Genomic DNA, 16949 nt, shown 5'->3' with positions numbered 1-16949 from the left:
GTTAGACCAGGTTGCTGTTGCTGATTAGTGTTTTGATGAAAAAAACATCGTTTACCAAAATATCATGAATGTAAGAATAAATAAGAATATATAGGAAAGTATCGCTTTCTTGTTCTTAATTTTATATATATATATATATATATATATATATATATATATATATATATAATATATATATAACCTATTGACTGTCACCACTAAGTAGTTATAGTTAGGATCTACTTTCCATAGAAAGAGCGTTTATTGTTTTGCCAATAACTTTGGCGTCGCATCATAAAGCTTCATGAAATTTTCAAAACTTACACTTTGGTCAACTCAGTTGCTGCCTTGAAAGTTTCTGGATCATCCATGAAGTGGGGGGAGAGAAAAAGGGTGGGTTCCAAAACGCATTGTTCCCATTCATTTTTCCATAGGGTCTTTGGACATGCCAACAGCCCAAACTGCTAAACGGAATTATGCCAGATTTGGCACAAAGCAAAATCCTGTTCCACAGATAACGCTTTTTGTTGTTTGGTACAATTCTGTTAAGTAGTTTTGGAGTAATTTGAGTCCAAAAAATATAGATATCTAGGGACACAGATCCTCTGCAGATCCACCACCGATCATTGCACGGATCTACTGCCACAGGAAGATTCTAATTGGCCAGCTGCAACCTGACAGAAATGTTGCTGCTGCCATTTTATCTTGTTGGTCCCCGGGGCTGAAAAGTGGGGGACAATGGAGCATATTGAGTCAGGGTAGAGGTTCCCTGACCCATGGGGGTGATAAAGTTGTAATGAAGCGGTAAATAATGGTCTTGAAATGCCTGAAAACATTTTATTTTACATTTCGCTTGATCCGCGGATCCACCCACAGTGCTCAGCTGGGCCCCCTGTGTAAATCTGTGGGTGGATCTATGGAACTTGTGAAACATCAAAAAAAAAATCTATATTCAGAAGCACCCAGAGAAAGATCGTCACACCCACTCTCACACTCAGAGAGACACTGTCAAATCTACTCTCACACTCACACAGACACTCTCACGCTCACTCTCACACTCAGAGAGACACTCACTCCCTATCTCACATCCAGGCAGACATTGTCACACTCCTTCCTACACCCAGAGACTCTCACACTCACTCTCATACCCACAGAGATGCTCTCACCTGTAGTCTCACACCCAGAGACACACTGTGACACCCACTCTCACACCCAGACACTCTCACACCCACTCTCACAACAAGATAGACATTGCCACACTCACTCTCATACCTAGAGAGATGCTGCCACATCCACTCTCACACCCACACAGACAATCTCACGCGCACTCTCACACTCAGAGAGACACATTCACACTCACTCTAAAATCCATGCACAGACTGTCACACTCCCTCTCACATCCAGACAGAGACTCTCACTCTCACACCCAGATAGATGCTGTCACACCTAGTCTCACACCCAGAGACATACTCTGACACTCAGCCTGACACCTAGACAGACACTCTCAAACCCACTCTCACAGAAAGATAGACACTGTTACACCCACTGTCACATTCAGGCAGACAATCAGGCACACGCAGTCTCACACTAAAGCACACTCTTTCACATAGTCTCACACCCAGATAGACACTTTCACACCCACTCATATGCCCAGAGAGACAGTCAGTGGGAAAGGGTCCCAGAGCCAATATGTGGGCACTGATTCATATGAAGGAGTTAGTGTAGGAGTTCAGTTGCTACATACATTTAAATAAATAAGGCTTTTTGCAAAAAATGTGTACAGAAATGTTCAAATTTTTTGTTTTTGTTGATATCCACAGGTGAATTTGTGGATCCGAACGACATAAAAAAAAAAAAAGTGTATAAAAACAGATAAATATGTTTATAGTTAATGGATTAGCTCTGAAAAGAGCCTTTGTGTTTATGATGTGTAGGTGATTAATACAGATGAAAGAGGATGCAGTCTCTCAAGTTTTGCAGGAACAGCTTGTTACCTCTGTCTGTTTGGTGAACTCCATCATTTCTGTATATACCATCCATATCAAATTGTAGTATTGTAGTATTGTAGTATTGTGGTATATAGAACCCATGTTATGGTCCATGAGGAATGCAGAAACTGTTTTATTAACATGGTTCCTGGATTTGTATATTTGTGGGCAGAAGTGAGCTGACCAGTTACACTTCTGCCATTGTCAAATGTTTATAAAAACAAAGGCAGTGTGCGGAAAAGTGTCATTAATTTCCCAAAGGTATCCTTCATTAGGATTTCCAAACCAACTCCTTAACTGTGTCCAGGCCATTGCCATCACAGTGCACAATCATAAGGTCTGGATGTTGGCAATCCTTAATGGCTTCAACCAAAGGGAGGCAACACAGGAGGATTATGGACGGAGTGTTGAAACTTTTCAAACACTCAGCCCCAGTCACAAATCTGGGTTTAGTCCATTGTTCTTTTGCTCACCATGCCATCCCAGTTTGGACTCAGTCATATGCAAATTAGCCTTGACCCTGATCCCCATGGGAATAGTCCAGCCCGAACAGCCAGACCAGGTCTTCCCTGGCCTGGAAACAAGCATGCAAGGACAGGTATCAGGGTATCATCCTTCATCAGCCAGGCTAGCTTGAATCCAGTGGCACAGTGAGCAAGGGACCCACATCTAGGCAACCCCTTCCCACTTAGGGCAACTTTAGCAACACAAAGGGATGATGGCTGGGGTGTTGAAACTTTTCAAACACTCACCCCCAATCAAAGATCTGGTTTTAATCCATCATTCCTTTGCTCACTATGCCACCTCAGTTTGGACCCAGCCATATGCAAATCAGCCTTGACCCTGATCCCCTTTGGAACAGTCCAGCCCGAACTGCCAGGCCAAGTCCTCTCTGGACTGGAAGCAAGCATCATGTGACTGGTTTCAGGGTATCAAAGGGAGTAATTGATGTCACTTTATCCCTCTCTTGCCAACCCAAGTAATATCCTCATTAGATAAACCCAGGTCCCTGTGATTGTTACTTTTTTTGTCCTCTCTCTGGGCCAAAACACAAAACTGTGTCCCACAGCCCACACTCTGAGCATCTTGGAGGTAATCTGAAGTAGTACTCAGTAGAAGGCCGCAGCTGAATGAGGCAGGTTTGAAATTAAATTCAGTTAAAATGCAGGGGAGGGTAGAAGATAGAAACTGAAAGAATTAATTGTCTGTTGTAAATATGTTGTTTGGTGGAGGTAGGTAATGAGGTTATGAGAATTGTAAATAAAAGTTGGATTGGCTTTACAAAAATTGGAAACAAGTATTAGTACCCTTGACATGTTTAGTGTGAAATGTTCAACCACACCTGCTAAAGATGGTTTGAAAGTAAGCATGCTCCACTCAGAAACTGTTACGAAGGTCTGACCTGTTGCAGCAGAATGTTGCAGACTGTGTTACCATGGTAACACAACTACAGGAGTATAAGGGAAGGGCCAAACAAAAATGACTACACTGTGACTTTGTTGTTGCAAATGTAGAGGCAATAATGAATTAAAATGATTATTTGGTGTTGAGATTTGCTTTTGTGGGAAAAAAAGGTGAACATATGGATGTGTGTTTTTCAATATGTTGAAAAAATCATTTTTGAACTTCCCTCTGGATCTGCAGATCCACCCGCAAATTTACATGTTGGGACGCATTGAGTGCCGCAGTGGATTTTCAGATCTGGCTAAAACTTCTACCAAATTGGTCTGTGTTTTGTGGAGAAAAGGTTAACTATAGAAGCCAGTCATAAGTGGTAGAACAGACATTTAACATGAAAGGGAGATTATGATTGTTTTTCTGATTGAGTAACCTTCAAAGCAAAGTTGAAAAGGTAGCCTTCTGTGAGAGTGGATTTACATTCTTGTGGTTGTTTTTCTGTACATTTTCTAGTGAGAAGAAATTCTAACTGATACTGAAAGACAAACATACACTCCAACAAGCACACTTATCAGGTATGTCTAGTGAAATGCAGTTTATTTTACTAAGTATTACTAAAAGAATGAATGTAAAAGAAACTGTGCAGGATGTTGACAAAATGCCATAACATATATAAATAGTAGGTGTGTGATTCATGTAAAGAAATGATACAAGTCAACCAATAAATAACTAAAGGATATAGTTCAAATTGAAAAAGGTGTTTGATGGCTGTTTCTGTTTTCATTCAGTATACTAAACTGACCCCTGAGCTATGTTGAAGCTAGTATAAAGAATGCACTGATTAGGAATTAAATGATTAAAATGTTCTACTGAGTTTAAAAAAACTTAAATGTGTACTCCTACATTGAAATAGGTATTGATAAAAGCAATATTGAACTCATAAAGAGAATCACACATGTATTGAGAAATAATAGAGATTGTTACACTACCACTTAGACACAGACATGACTGAAGCATACTACTCGAAAGCCTAAGTGTCAAGATTTACTGTTAGTTTCAGTTAGCATTAAAAACCTGATTAGGTAGCCTCAAACTGTTTTTTTCACTGTAGAAAGTGAAGGAGTCAGATATAGTGTATGTAAAACAGATACACCTGCTTGAAACTGACATTAAAATGCAAGATAAGGTGGAAAATGTCCAGAGAAAGAAAACTGTGACTGGTAAGAGTACTAAGGACTTTTTGTTTTATAATACACTGAAAAAGAACATGAACTGGACTGTGGTGCACTATGGAAAGGTATTTATTGATTATCAAGCCAAGTGGGTCATGAGTTAAAAGCACTGGCTTTGTGTACACCTTTAGGGTTGGTGGCCCCCGTACAGAGCTTCAGAGTGATTTATAAACTTGAGGGGGCATTACCCTCTTGTCTTCTCAAAACATGGTATTTATTTGAGACATTAAAGTATGGAGGTGAGTGAAGGATGGCAGGAAGGTATTTTAACTCTCTTTTCACAGTTCAAGATTTCCTGGCGATTGAGGATATAATATAATAAATGTAGCAGCTCTATGGACTAATGCACTGAAAAAGAACATGAACTGCATTATGGTGCACTATGGGAAAGATATTTCATGATTATCAAGTCACTTGGGTCACGGGTTAAACGCACTGGCTTTCTGTAAACCTGTATCTACTTACCTATGATTAAGGCATTTTAGGTGGATTTTGTGGGAGCTGCTGCATACAGAGTGAATAAATGCTGGGATGTTTACCTGTACTTGTGCCTTGGCATGTTACAATGGAAGCTACAAACTTTAAAAAAATAAAAGAAAACATTTTATTGCAATTTAAAAGCCATTAAATAAAAACAAAACAAAAAAAAAAAATATAATACAACATTCCCATAACGTGATTACAATGTAATCCTTTTTAATTTAATCGCTTTAAAAATGTTTTATTTCCTTTTTCAAACGTTTTCTTAAGTATTAAATAATGGCGGGATGTAGAGACAATACGTTTTTGTAGTATGTTGCATTGTTGTAATTAGGGTTATTTAAAAGGACAATAGTGGCGCCCTAAAATAGAGGCATTGCAGTACATAATTTTATAATTTTTCATCAATTATCTTTACCCCAATGGGTTTACAAATTCTAATCACAATTCCTAATATAAAACTCAAGGCAGAGTTTACGAGAAAGTGAGGACAGTGAAGGTGATGCATCTTTCCCATCGGATTCAAGTGGAGTAAAAGAGGAAAAATCACAAGAATAAGAGGAGAATTGCGAGACTTGAAGGGAGGCCCAGTGGGAATGCACACAAGGGGCCAGTCCACACCACAATGACGGACAAGATGACTGTAGTCAACCTTTCCGAAGTTGAGTTATCCGAGACGGAGGTTGAGGTACTATCTTTTGGGCTATCTTTTTGTCCTATTGCACAATTTGATTATACACAAAGTTGTATTGATTTGTTTCACTTCAGTAGGAAATTTAAATTGAAAATTGGTTTGCAAGCAAATCAGGAGAGATACAGAAATATAATCAGGCTATACTGTCTAAGTTACAGATAGGAGATTTTGAGATGCTTCACACTCCCCATGTGAGGTGGAAGATGAAATAGAGGCTGTCTCTGACTCTGTTTTAAACTCAATTGATATGGGAATTGACATTGAAGTAGGGGTGTCCTAGTGGTTTTACACCCAAGTTTACTTTCTTGCCTCCTATTAATAATGATGCGATCAACATTTTTGAGGAAGGCGTCATTAAAGAATTGAAAAAATTTAGGTATACAAAGAGGGCCCAATTTGATAACCTCCAACCTCAACACAGAGAAGCAATTAAATCATTACAAAACAATGACTGCTGTAATTACAAAATCCGATAAAGGAGGCAATAAATAAATATATATATATATACACACACACACACATTAGCCTTTTAGAACACACAGAGATGCTTATGGACATGCTACAGTTCTGCTTAACGCATAATGTATTTTTATTTCCTAACACCTATTACCTACAGAAAAAGGAACTGCCATGGGAACATCTTTTGCTCCAACTTATGCCAGTTTAACCATGGGCGGTGGGAAGTATCCTGGATCACAGAATGTTATGGTTATGTTATATTGACAACTTTTTTTTAATCTGGGAAGGAGAGGAGCAAGTTCTTGTCAACTTTATGAAATCATTGAATAACAATCCCCAGAAGTTGCAGTTTACCCATACCATAAATGCCACCGAAATATCATACTTGGGTGCAGGGGTTTATATTCCGGATGGTAAAACATGCACCAGGATCCATAGGATGCCAACAAGCAGCATTAGTCTGTTATGTGCTAACAGTGGTCAACCCCAGTCACTTAAATGGAGCATAACATTTGGGGAACTCCTCAGAACTAGACATAATTGCTCAGAAGGTACTGGATTTGCTACACAGGCTCGGAATATGTGCCAAAGATTTATATCCAGAGGGTACCCGCAATCAGTACTAGATGATGCCCTATTGAGGGCATGGTGAAGGAAGAGAGATGAGTTGTTTGGTCTCAAGGTCATGCCTAGATCTGCAGAAGTGCGAAATTATATCAGATATATCATGGACTTTAATGTGTTGAGTCATGAGGTCAAGCAGCTCAATGAATGGAATTGAGAGTTACTCAGGATGAATGACACTTTAAATCGGATGTCTTCTGATCACCCAGAAACTACATATAAAAGGACAGCCTCAGTGGGGGATCATTTGACTAGGAGCTTCATGCGTAGAAGATGAAATGATAACTCTAATTACTTGACATCGAAATAACAAGGTTTTTGGCGCTGTCTGAAATGAAAAGCTTCCTCTCATGGTCAAAATAGAACACCCTTTCAATTGTATGATGGTACAACTAATTTTATCAGTGAATGGGTAACACTTGAGACAACACATGTGGTGTATGTCTTGGAGTGTACCTGTGGGAAAGTAGTACATGGGAAGCACTGTCAATAAGCTCAAAGTACGAATTCTGCAACATAACTGTTTCTAATAAAGACTCCTGATATGCCAAAGCTAGACAGATTTGGTAATCACATCATGGAGACCAATGTAAAAGGATCTATTATCCAGCATGTTAGGAGAGCTCTATGAGGAGGTGATCATGAGCTAATGTTGAAGAGATCAGATTTTAGGTGGATCATAATGATAGGCAAGGGGTACCCTGGGGCTTGAATGCAGATGCAGAGCTACATGTACATTTATAACATACTGTATTGCCCCATGTATGCCTGGACCCTTATAGAAGGCAACAGGATAATTCAGGTCAGCATTCTTTATTACCCTAATGTGTTCTAGGATTCTTTTCTTAACAGGGAAAATCGTACTGCCCACATATTGCTAGCCAAAGGAGCAGACCAAAACATACATTCAGTAATCACTGTTACATGTGATAACATTGTTAAACTTCTTGGTTTTACTTGTAGGTAACCTATATGTCTTGCAATTCTTGCTGCCTTACACACCTTGCACCTACTACATTGCACATGGAATGTTTCGGGGTGATCTGGCCAAAAAAGGGGGGAGGGGCAAAACGCATTTTCCCCAATAATTGCCCCTTAGGAACTTTGGACACAGACACAGCCTAAACCGCTGAATGGATTTAAACCAAATTTGGCAGAAAGCTAGATCTAGGATCAGAAAAAGAGCTTTTTGTAATGTAGATTTTCCTAGCAAATCATGAAGGAAAGTCTTAATTTTATTATAGACACAGAGGCGAGTATTATGCTTCTCTGATCTTGCTTTAATATTATAGCAGCAGCCAAGAAACCACAAATCCCATAAGGCTTAGCAACAGACTAGCCAATAAGATAAAGAAACATGAGTACAGTAAGCACCAATAGGGTACCTATAATGAGTATAGTGTCCATACATGACCGAACAGCCAGCTTTTTTTCTGCAAGAAGTTAAAAAGAGCCAGAAAACAAAGGAAAAAAAGCAAATATAATAGCAACTGCTAAAGTGAATGAGAACAGATCTTGGCATAAGTTCATGAACGGAAAGGTCATAGGAGGATCCAGAGAATCTCGAAGATAAAGGTCAAGGAAATCCTTCAGTGACAAAAGAGGCGACAATACTGTTGGTATTATGGCTTCCTTAGGATGATGCCAGTGGCAATGCTGGATTTGCTGTTAAGGAGGAAGGGAAAACAACATCAATTACCAATTGTTGTGGTGGGATAATACTCAGCTCCATGTCTTTAATAAAATTAAGACTTTCCTTCATAATCTACTAGAAAAATCTACATTTTATGTAAAGACTGGAGGCTCATATTATGCTAGGTTAAAGCCTATTAGTTACAATAGAAGTTGCAGTTTGAACAGGTTTACAGTAAAACTTTCTAAAAACATAATTGTTAGACCAATTGGCCAAACTCAGAATGTCCTCTAGTCTGGAACCCTGCCAAAAGGCTTTTGAGGCCCTGGCACCCCTGGAAGAATGAGTCCTGAAGACAGTAATATCAATACCAGCTAAAGACATAACCCATCTGACCCAAGAAGCCAGAGCAGTGGAAGATACAGGATTTAGTGGGTTGCAGGAAGAAATGAGGAGTTGGGGATAAGAGGACATTCTGAGATCAACCATGCATTTTTCATATTCTTTTAGGGATTAACCAATACAAAGCTGAGGTTTATTTGAAAAGTAAGGATCAAAAACAGTATGTAAGTTTGTTTTTTCTACTTTTCTTAACAAGACTCCTGTAGGAGTAGATTGACAAGAAAACACATCCAAAGCTTTGACATCTGACAAGTGTTTGATAGAAATGAGGCATAACAACATAGTAAGTTTTGCTGAAAGCAATTTTAAAGAATGTTTTGCATTGTCAGGCCAGTAAATTAATAAATTCAATACTACAGTCACATTCCATAGTTTTGTATTCTTAGGAGTAGGAGGTTTGGAAAACTTACTCTGTTTAAAAGTCAATAGATTAATGGGTGTTATCCCACAGGTTTGCCATTGGAATAAGGATGATTCATGGAAATTGCTGATCTGTATAAGTTGATGATCCTGTACGACTTACCTGAACTAGCTTGCGCTGCTAGGAAATAATGATATATATCACATCAGCTGAAAAGGGATTGGTACATTTTCCCACACGGCAGCTTGTCCATAGAGCCCATGACTATTTGTAAGCTTTAGTTGTTCCTGGGGCCCAAGCGTTACAAATGAATTTTGAAGCTTCTGATGAAATGAGGATGCCATGTTGGGAAGTCCTGCTATTTTCGAGGCTGAGAGTGAGTGGGAATTGCTGATTATCAGGTTGTGGGAAAATCCTAATGGATCTAGGAGAAGGGAAGGGAAAGACAGAATAAGGACTAGGAAGTCTATTAATAGTTCAAGGAGAGGCGAAAACCAAACCTTTGACTGTAAGAAGGGGACCACTATATCTAAGGTGGCTTGTTGGAGTGGTGTCAGCACGCTGTTGATAATGCTAAAGAGAGGAAAAGTGAAGTTGACTGATAGAGACCAATCTTGTAGAAAAGCATCTGTTGCCAATGACAGAGGATCTGGGTGCTAGCTAAAGAAGCAAGGTCATTGAGAATTTAAACAGGATGCAAAGAGATAGGTGTTGAAAGGGCCCCATTTGTTCAGCAGATTCTGGAAGACTGGGGGTTGGAGATTCTAATCGCTGGAGTCTTGCAAATGACGGGAGTGCCAATCGTCACTCAAATTTAGAGTGCCTGGAAGATATTCCACTCAGAGAGAAATTTTGTTGATGAGACTGAATTCCCTTAAACTCTTTGCCAATTCTGCTAGAGGCTTTGATCTGGTGTCACCTAGGTGATTGATGTAACGGACAGTAGAGACATTGGCCCTCATTATGACCCTGGCGGTGTAACACCGCCAGGGCCGCTGTAGGCGGGAGCACCGCCGACAGCCTGGCGGTGCCCCCCGGGGCATTCTGACCGCGGCGCTTTGGCCGCGGTCAGAAACGGAAAACCGGCGGTCTCCCGCCGGTTTTCCACTGCCCCTTAGAATCCTCCAAGGCGGCGCAGCTCGCTGCGCCGCCGAGGGGATTCTGACAATCCCTACCGCCATCCTGTTCCTGGCGGCTCGCCCGCCAGGAACAGGATGGCGGTAGGGATTGTCGTGGGGCCTCTGGGGGCCCCTTCAGTGCCCATGCCAATGGCATGGGCACTGCAGGGGCCCCCGTAAGAGGGCCCCTAAAAGTATTTCACTGTCTGCTTGGCAGACAGTGAAATACGCGACGGGTGCAACTGCACCCGTCGCACCTTCCCACTCCGCCGGCTCGATTACGAGCCGGCATCCTCGTGGGAAGGTCGTTTTCCCCTGGGCTGGCGGGCGGCCTTTTGGCGGCCGCCCGCCAGCCCAGGGGAAAACTCAGAATACCCGCTGCGGTCTTTTGACCGCGGCGCGGTATTTTGGAGGGGGGAATTCTGGCGGGCGGCCTCTGCCGCCCGCCAGAATTGGAATGAGGGCCATTGTCTTTGCAGAGGGGGATAGAACATTGCACTTTGTCTTTTGCAAGGCTTTTGATTGCAAAAGAGCCTGCAAGCATCTCTAAACAATAAGGCCCAGATTTAAGAAAAGTAGCACTTCAAATTGTGAAGCACCCCTTTTCTTGCGCCCCCCTGCACCCATCTAACACTACCACGTGTGTGTGGTATTTAAGATACAGCGCACCATAGTGGTATTAGGAACAATAGCGTCAACATTTTTGACCCTATTGTGGTGCTTTGCTCCACTAGCATCTAAAATTCTGACACTAGGAGACCCATTGACTCCAGCGTCCTTTTAAAGCCTGCTTTCAGGAGGCATTAAGAATGACACCAAAAATAGTGCAATTAAATCTTGCAAATCTGATTGCATCATCTTTGCGGGCCTCCTTGCGCCAGAATGCCCCCTTTGCATACATTATGCATGGCACATGCATAATGTGGCGCAAAGGTTTGCAAAGTGGTGCAATGCATGCTTTGTGCTACTTTGTACATATGGTGCTGCGTTTTTGGCAATCTAACACCACATTAGGTTCAGAAAAATGATGTTAATGTGGCGTTAGATGGTGCAAGGACATCCTTAAATTTGGGCCTTGATATGCAATTTTGACTCCTCAATGGACCATGTACCTCCAGTCGATATTGGTCCACATAATACAAGATCGGGAGATGAGTCAAAGATGGTCCTGAGGTTCCAGGTGTCTAAATAGTCTATCCACCATTGAAGCTCTTGACAGGAGTCTGCGTGCAAGTGTTTGAGATCGGAATAGGCAAATCCTTTGCGTAAGTGGAGAAATTTTAGTCATTGCAGGGCCTGATAATGGAGAGGGCTTGAAAAGAGGACTTGAATGGAAGAAGGCCTACAATTCTTGCCTGGATCTGAGAGAAATTAGATCGCTTAGGAGAGTGTGAAGAATTTCTTTTTGATAAATTTTACCTTTGAAAGAGGAAGGTGAAGAGTAGCGGTAGAAGAATTTACTAGAAAACCTAGAAACTCTATTTGTTGAGTGGGAGTCATGAATGATTTGTCTGTGTTTACCACGAAGCCTAGTTCTGAAAGAAGAGAACATGTAAGGTGAAGATGGGAATAAAGACTTTGAACATTTTGACTCATTAGAAGGATATTGTCCAAGTAGATTATCAGTCTGATACCTAGAGATCTGAGATGTGCCACTACTGGTTTTATCACCTTGGTAAAGCACCAAGGAGCTGAAGAGAGACCGAAAGGAAGGAAAGAAAAATGATAGCTTTTGCCCTGCTATTAAAATTGGAGGAATTTCCTGTGATATGGATGAATATGCATTGTGAGGTAAGCATCTGGTAAATCTAGTCTTACCATTCAATTGGATTGTAGTAAAATGCCTCTGAGATGTGTTACAGTTTCCATTTTGAAATGGCGGTAGATGACAAACTGATTGAAGAGCCTGAGTTTGATCACGTCTCATCTTTTTGTTTTTCTTCTGGACTAAGAATAGTGAGCTGAAGAAACCTGAAGGATCTAGGGTGGACAGCTAGATTTTCTTTTTTGTAAGAGAGACAAAATTTCTACGGAGATAAGATTGACCATGTCTGATGAAAACCCTGGAGGAGGGGGAAGAGGTTTTGGTAGGTGGTTGTGTAGAACTCTATTAGATAACCTTGTATTGTGTTCAATACCCAAGGATCTGCAGTAATAGTTTGCCATTTGGTAGGAAAAATTGAAGATGCCCCCGCTATGGGAGAGGGACTACAAAAAAGGCATACCTTGTGTATTGTTGACTTTGAAATTTCTTTGCCAACTGCTTCGATATCCACTGCCTCTTTGTGGGAAGAACTGAGGTAAGTAGTGTGTAGTTCGTGGTGAAGGAGCCTCTGGTTCCCTGGTTGCAGTAGGAACAACCAGTAAAATGGCTCCTGCCTCTACCGGCCCATGCACAAACACACTGGGCAAAACTTTCTTTAAAGACTGTTGAGGCTTATCAAGAGATAAGAAATTTGTGAAGTTGCAGCTAAGGTCTTTAATGAACTTATCGCCAAAAAGTAGACCATCTGTTTTAATACCAGGGTCATGTGTTGCTAAGTTTGCCAGTTTGGGAAGAAATATTAATAATAAACCTTTTCTACGTTCATGGGTAATAGCCACATTGGCATTCGAGAATAAGCAAAATGCTCTTTGAACCCATAACGAAAGGTCTAGGGAATTAAAATCAGAGTTTTCCAATCTGGCTTCTTCTGGAATGTCAAATATACGTGCCAGAGGGCCCACCAAATCAAGTAATATATCCTGGCAGGTTGACCAGGCTTTATTTACTCCCTTAGAAGGGTCTTTTCCAAATTTAGAAAAGAAAGTATGTAGAGACCGATCAATAGATGGAGTAGCTGCGTTATTAAAAGCCAGGGAAGGCCTAGGACACTCCGGCTTCAACTTTGCCCTTGTTTGTTTATTTATGAGAGGTGAAGCCTAGAAGTACTATAGTCGCCAACACGTGCAGCAGAAAACCATTCTGTAGCGTTAGGATGATTAATGAGTGAGTGGTCAAACATGGGAGTCCCGTCATAATCAAGAACTGTACTTTAAAGAAAAGAATCAAAAGTGTAGGGAGGAATTTTGGGTTACTTTGAAAGAGGGGAAGCAGACGGATCATTGCCCCCAGTGTTATCAGTATTATCATCCAATTCATCCATATCATCATTAGTGTCCAAGTTTTTTGAGATGTCTTATTGTTAGTCCCCTCCTTATTTAGAGGCCTGGGAGGAACCAAATCCTCGGTCTGGAGTGAGGGAACCCCACTGTTCAACTCTGCGCCTTCAGTTTTAGGAGTGTTTTTCTTTTTGGTAAGTAAGGATACAAATTTACGTTTTCTGCCTTCCCATGAAGAATGGGCCTATAGTGTCTTGGACATTATATTCATTAGAGTTTTCTATGTTCTGAGACATTTTGTCCGTAGAAGTTGCAAGGGCTTGTTCCACAGAAGTATGAATAAATTAATTTAACCCTTGTTTAAACATTTCCACATCGCCATTCATTTCAAGCATTAAAGGGGAGCTATTTCCATTTTCACTTAAAGTAGTAAAATAAACGCAGGCAGGGCCAGGGTTAAATCAGAGACTGCAAGAGGAGGAGGGGGGAAACAAAGAAAAACACTCCCCTGAAGTTTGTACTTCAAAGGACTGAAGAACCGGTAGTGCGGAGGGAGGGTGGAGCTGAAGGCTGCACCCCTTATTATACGTGTGGTGGAGAAAGGCATTGAAGTGGGAAAGAAGGAGGTGGCTGCCATTAGGCTTAGACAGCTACAGAAAGGTGACAGAACACGCAAGTCGTATATGACCTGAAAACGCACAGCAGCGCATGAAGGAACCAACGGTAAAAGAGCCCATGCAGTGTTGTGAATGCTAAAAGTGAAATGCCAATATATTGTATTGATAAGCACGCTATGATACAGCAAATATACGCGAAAGCAATAAAGTTTGAAATTGTATAATATGTGATGAAAAAAGGGTACTTGCCTTGACTGCAAGCAGCGAGAAAAGAGGGCTGTTTGCAGTCAAGTATGGGCACTATACTCATTATAGGTACTCTATTGGTGCTTACTGTACTTATGCAGAGCCTTCACAGATCCTGACAGATATCAAGCTGAGATTTGATTAGCTGCCATCACCTCAGCCTGGACGTCATGGCAACCTTCTTTGAACCTGGAACTTGTTCCCGAGTCCTAAAAAAACCAAATAATAATAAAAAAAGATACAAGTGGGAAAGGTAGTAATACAATGACCCCTACGCCTGGCATGGGGCCAAAAACATTTTTTTTTAAAACCCAGGGCAGTTAGGTCCAGTGGGAACATTTATTTTTGGAGGAGGTGGGTATTTATGGCCCCCCTCCCCAGGCCAATTTTGGCCCCGGGGACCCCATCGCTTGAGGCCAGACACATTTGTGAGGGGAATTCAGACCCTCCCTCCTCAGAGCGATTTCTTCCCCGGGGACCCCATTTCCTTGGGTTCGTTAGATTTTCGAAGGGTAAGAGGGCACGTAGCCCCACTCCCCTGGATGATTTTAGGCCCAGTGACCCCATTCCTCTGGGCCTGGTGTATTTCTTAACGGGAGGGGCCCCACCCCATGGCTATGAAACAAAAGTAAAGAGAGGTCGCCATGTGGGCTGTCTCCCTGAGCCATTAATGGCCCAGGAATCCTATCGTCCAGGGCTGGCTCACAAGTTATGTCCCAGCCAGCCCACCTGTAAGACATATCCTTCTCCCTGCCTGACTTGGTACAGACAGGGAACTCTGTGTTACGTCTCTTGGTGGGAGCATTTTCAAAACTCCTGCTATGCGGGAGTAAACATCAAGTCCGCTCCCAGCTGGCAGGAGCTTAAAAAATGCTCCTACCCCCGGGAGTGGACTTTAGATCTGTGTCCCTGCCCACAGTGATGCTGGCAGGGAAACAGGTTTAAATATTGCTCCCCCCCACAGGGAGCTGCATTATGAGCTGCTTCCTGTGGGCAGGAGCAATGCTGGCTCCCGCTGGATGAGGGGAGCTGGCTAGGGCCATAAAGGCCTTGGTGCTGCCCCCCACAGCCCCCAATCACAGTATGGTGGGTGCCCTGGAATGACACTAGGGCACCCACTTTTAAAGGGTGAGGGATTCAGGGTAGGAGGTCCACAGGGCCAAAAGTGACTTGGGGAGAGGTGCTTCATGCCCTCTCACCCTGCAACATATGCTGGGACCCGGGGATAAGGTCCCATGGGCTGAAATCGGACCCCATGACCCCTCCCCCTGCAATATGCACCAGGCCCTGGGGATTAGATCCCAGGGGCAGAAATTGTCTTGTAAGGCCCTTGAGGTTTGGGTGCCCAGGGCCTTACAAGACTCCTGGAGGTAAGCCGCTCAGCCCTCCTCCACTTTAATTTTAACAGTGGTCATGTGAGATGGGGTCCCCAGGGCCTAACAAGGCTCAGGAATGGGGACACATGGCCCCCTCCCCTTTAAATAAATATTGTCCCTGGGTGATGGAGCCCCCAGGGCAATATGAGGCTCGAGTAGAGGGGCTTCCACGTGATAAAAAAGTCCCTGAAGTCACCAGGGCCTAGAAAGGGTTGGAGAAAGGGGCTATTGACCCCTCCCCTTTAAAATAAATAAGTCCCTGGGGGAATGAGGTCCTGAGGGCCAGGTCCTGTGTCCTACCCTTGTTGCACATGGCTGAAGGCCTTGTGCAGTGTCAGGTTGGTTGTCTTTGGTGGGAGTGGGGTTAGTTTAGCTGCAGGGCCTCACCGCAGGCCAGGCATTGTGGCCAATCCCACTCTGCGCATGGTCAAAGGCAGTGCACATTGTGGGGTTTGCTGAATGCATGGGATTTGCCGCAGGGCAGCAGGGCTGCAGGCCAGGCCCTCTGGCCAGCACCCAAACATGCATGACCGAATGCCCTGCGCAGTGTGGGGTTGGCTGTCTTTAGGGGGGTTTGTCTGCAAGTGGGTTATTGGCTGTAGGGTTTGGCCAAATGCCAGGTCCTGAAGCCAAAACCACACCTCAGAGGACCAGAAGAGCCAGGTGGGTGGATTTAGGTATCATAATTAAATATTACTTTGCATTAAAAAAACACTAGAAATGCACTGAAAAAGAAAAGTAACTATAACTCAAACCCTAAGTTAACCATAACTCACTCCGTCGCCATGCACTGCTTATTACTCCATACACATTCAATCTCTCGTGATATCTTCTATGACAGCATTGATAATATCACTACAACATTTGCAGTGAAATCATGAGAAAACTGTGCTTGGCATGGGCGCTAGTTATAGTTTCCTTACGGGACAAGTTATTGTTACTGGAGGTAACTGTAACTGGTGAATTTCAGTGTTACTGAACATTTAACCGAACTATATTACTTTAAAATTTGGTTTCTACTGTGAACATATATATATATATGTTCACTGAAAAAACAAAGGTTAAAGGGACATTATAGTTAGACTCACGTTTTAAACATACAAAAACCAAAGAAATTCACCTGCTATAGTTAGAGTTATCTCAAGTAACTATAACTCATGCCTTAAGGTGAATTGCTATGGTTTTTTAAATGTTATTTACTAACTATAATGTTCCTGTAACTTTTGTTTTTTTTCAGTGA

General features: G+C 42.2%; 1 long non-coding RNA gene across 1 annotated transcript in view; it reads left to right on the top strand.

Annotated features, from left to right (window-relative positions):
• LOC138258609 (uncharacterized) overlaps positions 1-16949 on the top strand; it is a 338986-nt gene that overhangs the window by 29392 nt on the left and 292645 nt on the right. Inside the window, exon 2 of the long non-coding RNA XR_011198452.1 lies at positions 3879-3940. This is a non-coding gene — a long non-coding RNA (uncharacterized lncRNA). The remainder of the gene's footprint in view (positions 1-3878; positions 3941-16949) is intronic.

This window comes from Pleurodeles waltl, chromosome 9, assembly GCF_031143425.1.
Source record: "Pleurodeles waltl isolate 20211129_DDA chromosome 9, aPleWal1.hap1.20221129, whole genome shotgun sequence".
Lineage (NCBI taxonomy): Eukaryota > Metazoa > Chordata > Amphibia > Caudata > Salamandridae > Pleurodeles > Pleurodeles waltl.
Note: the sequence above shows the minus strand (reverse complement) of the source record. Positions and strands in the feature narration are given on the sequence as shown.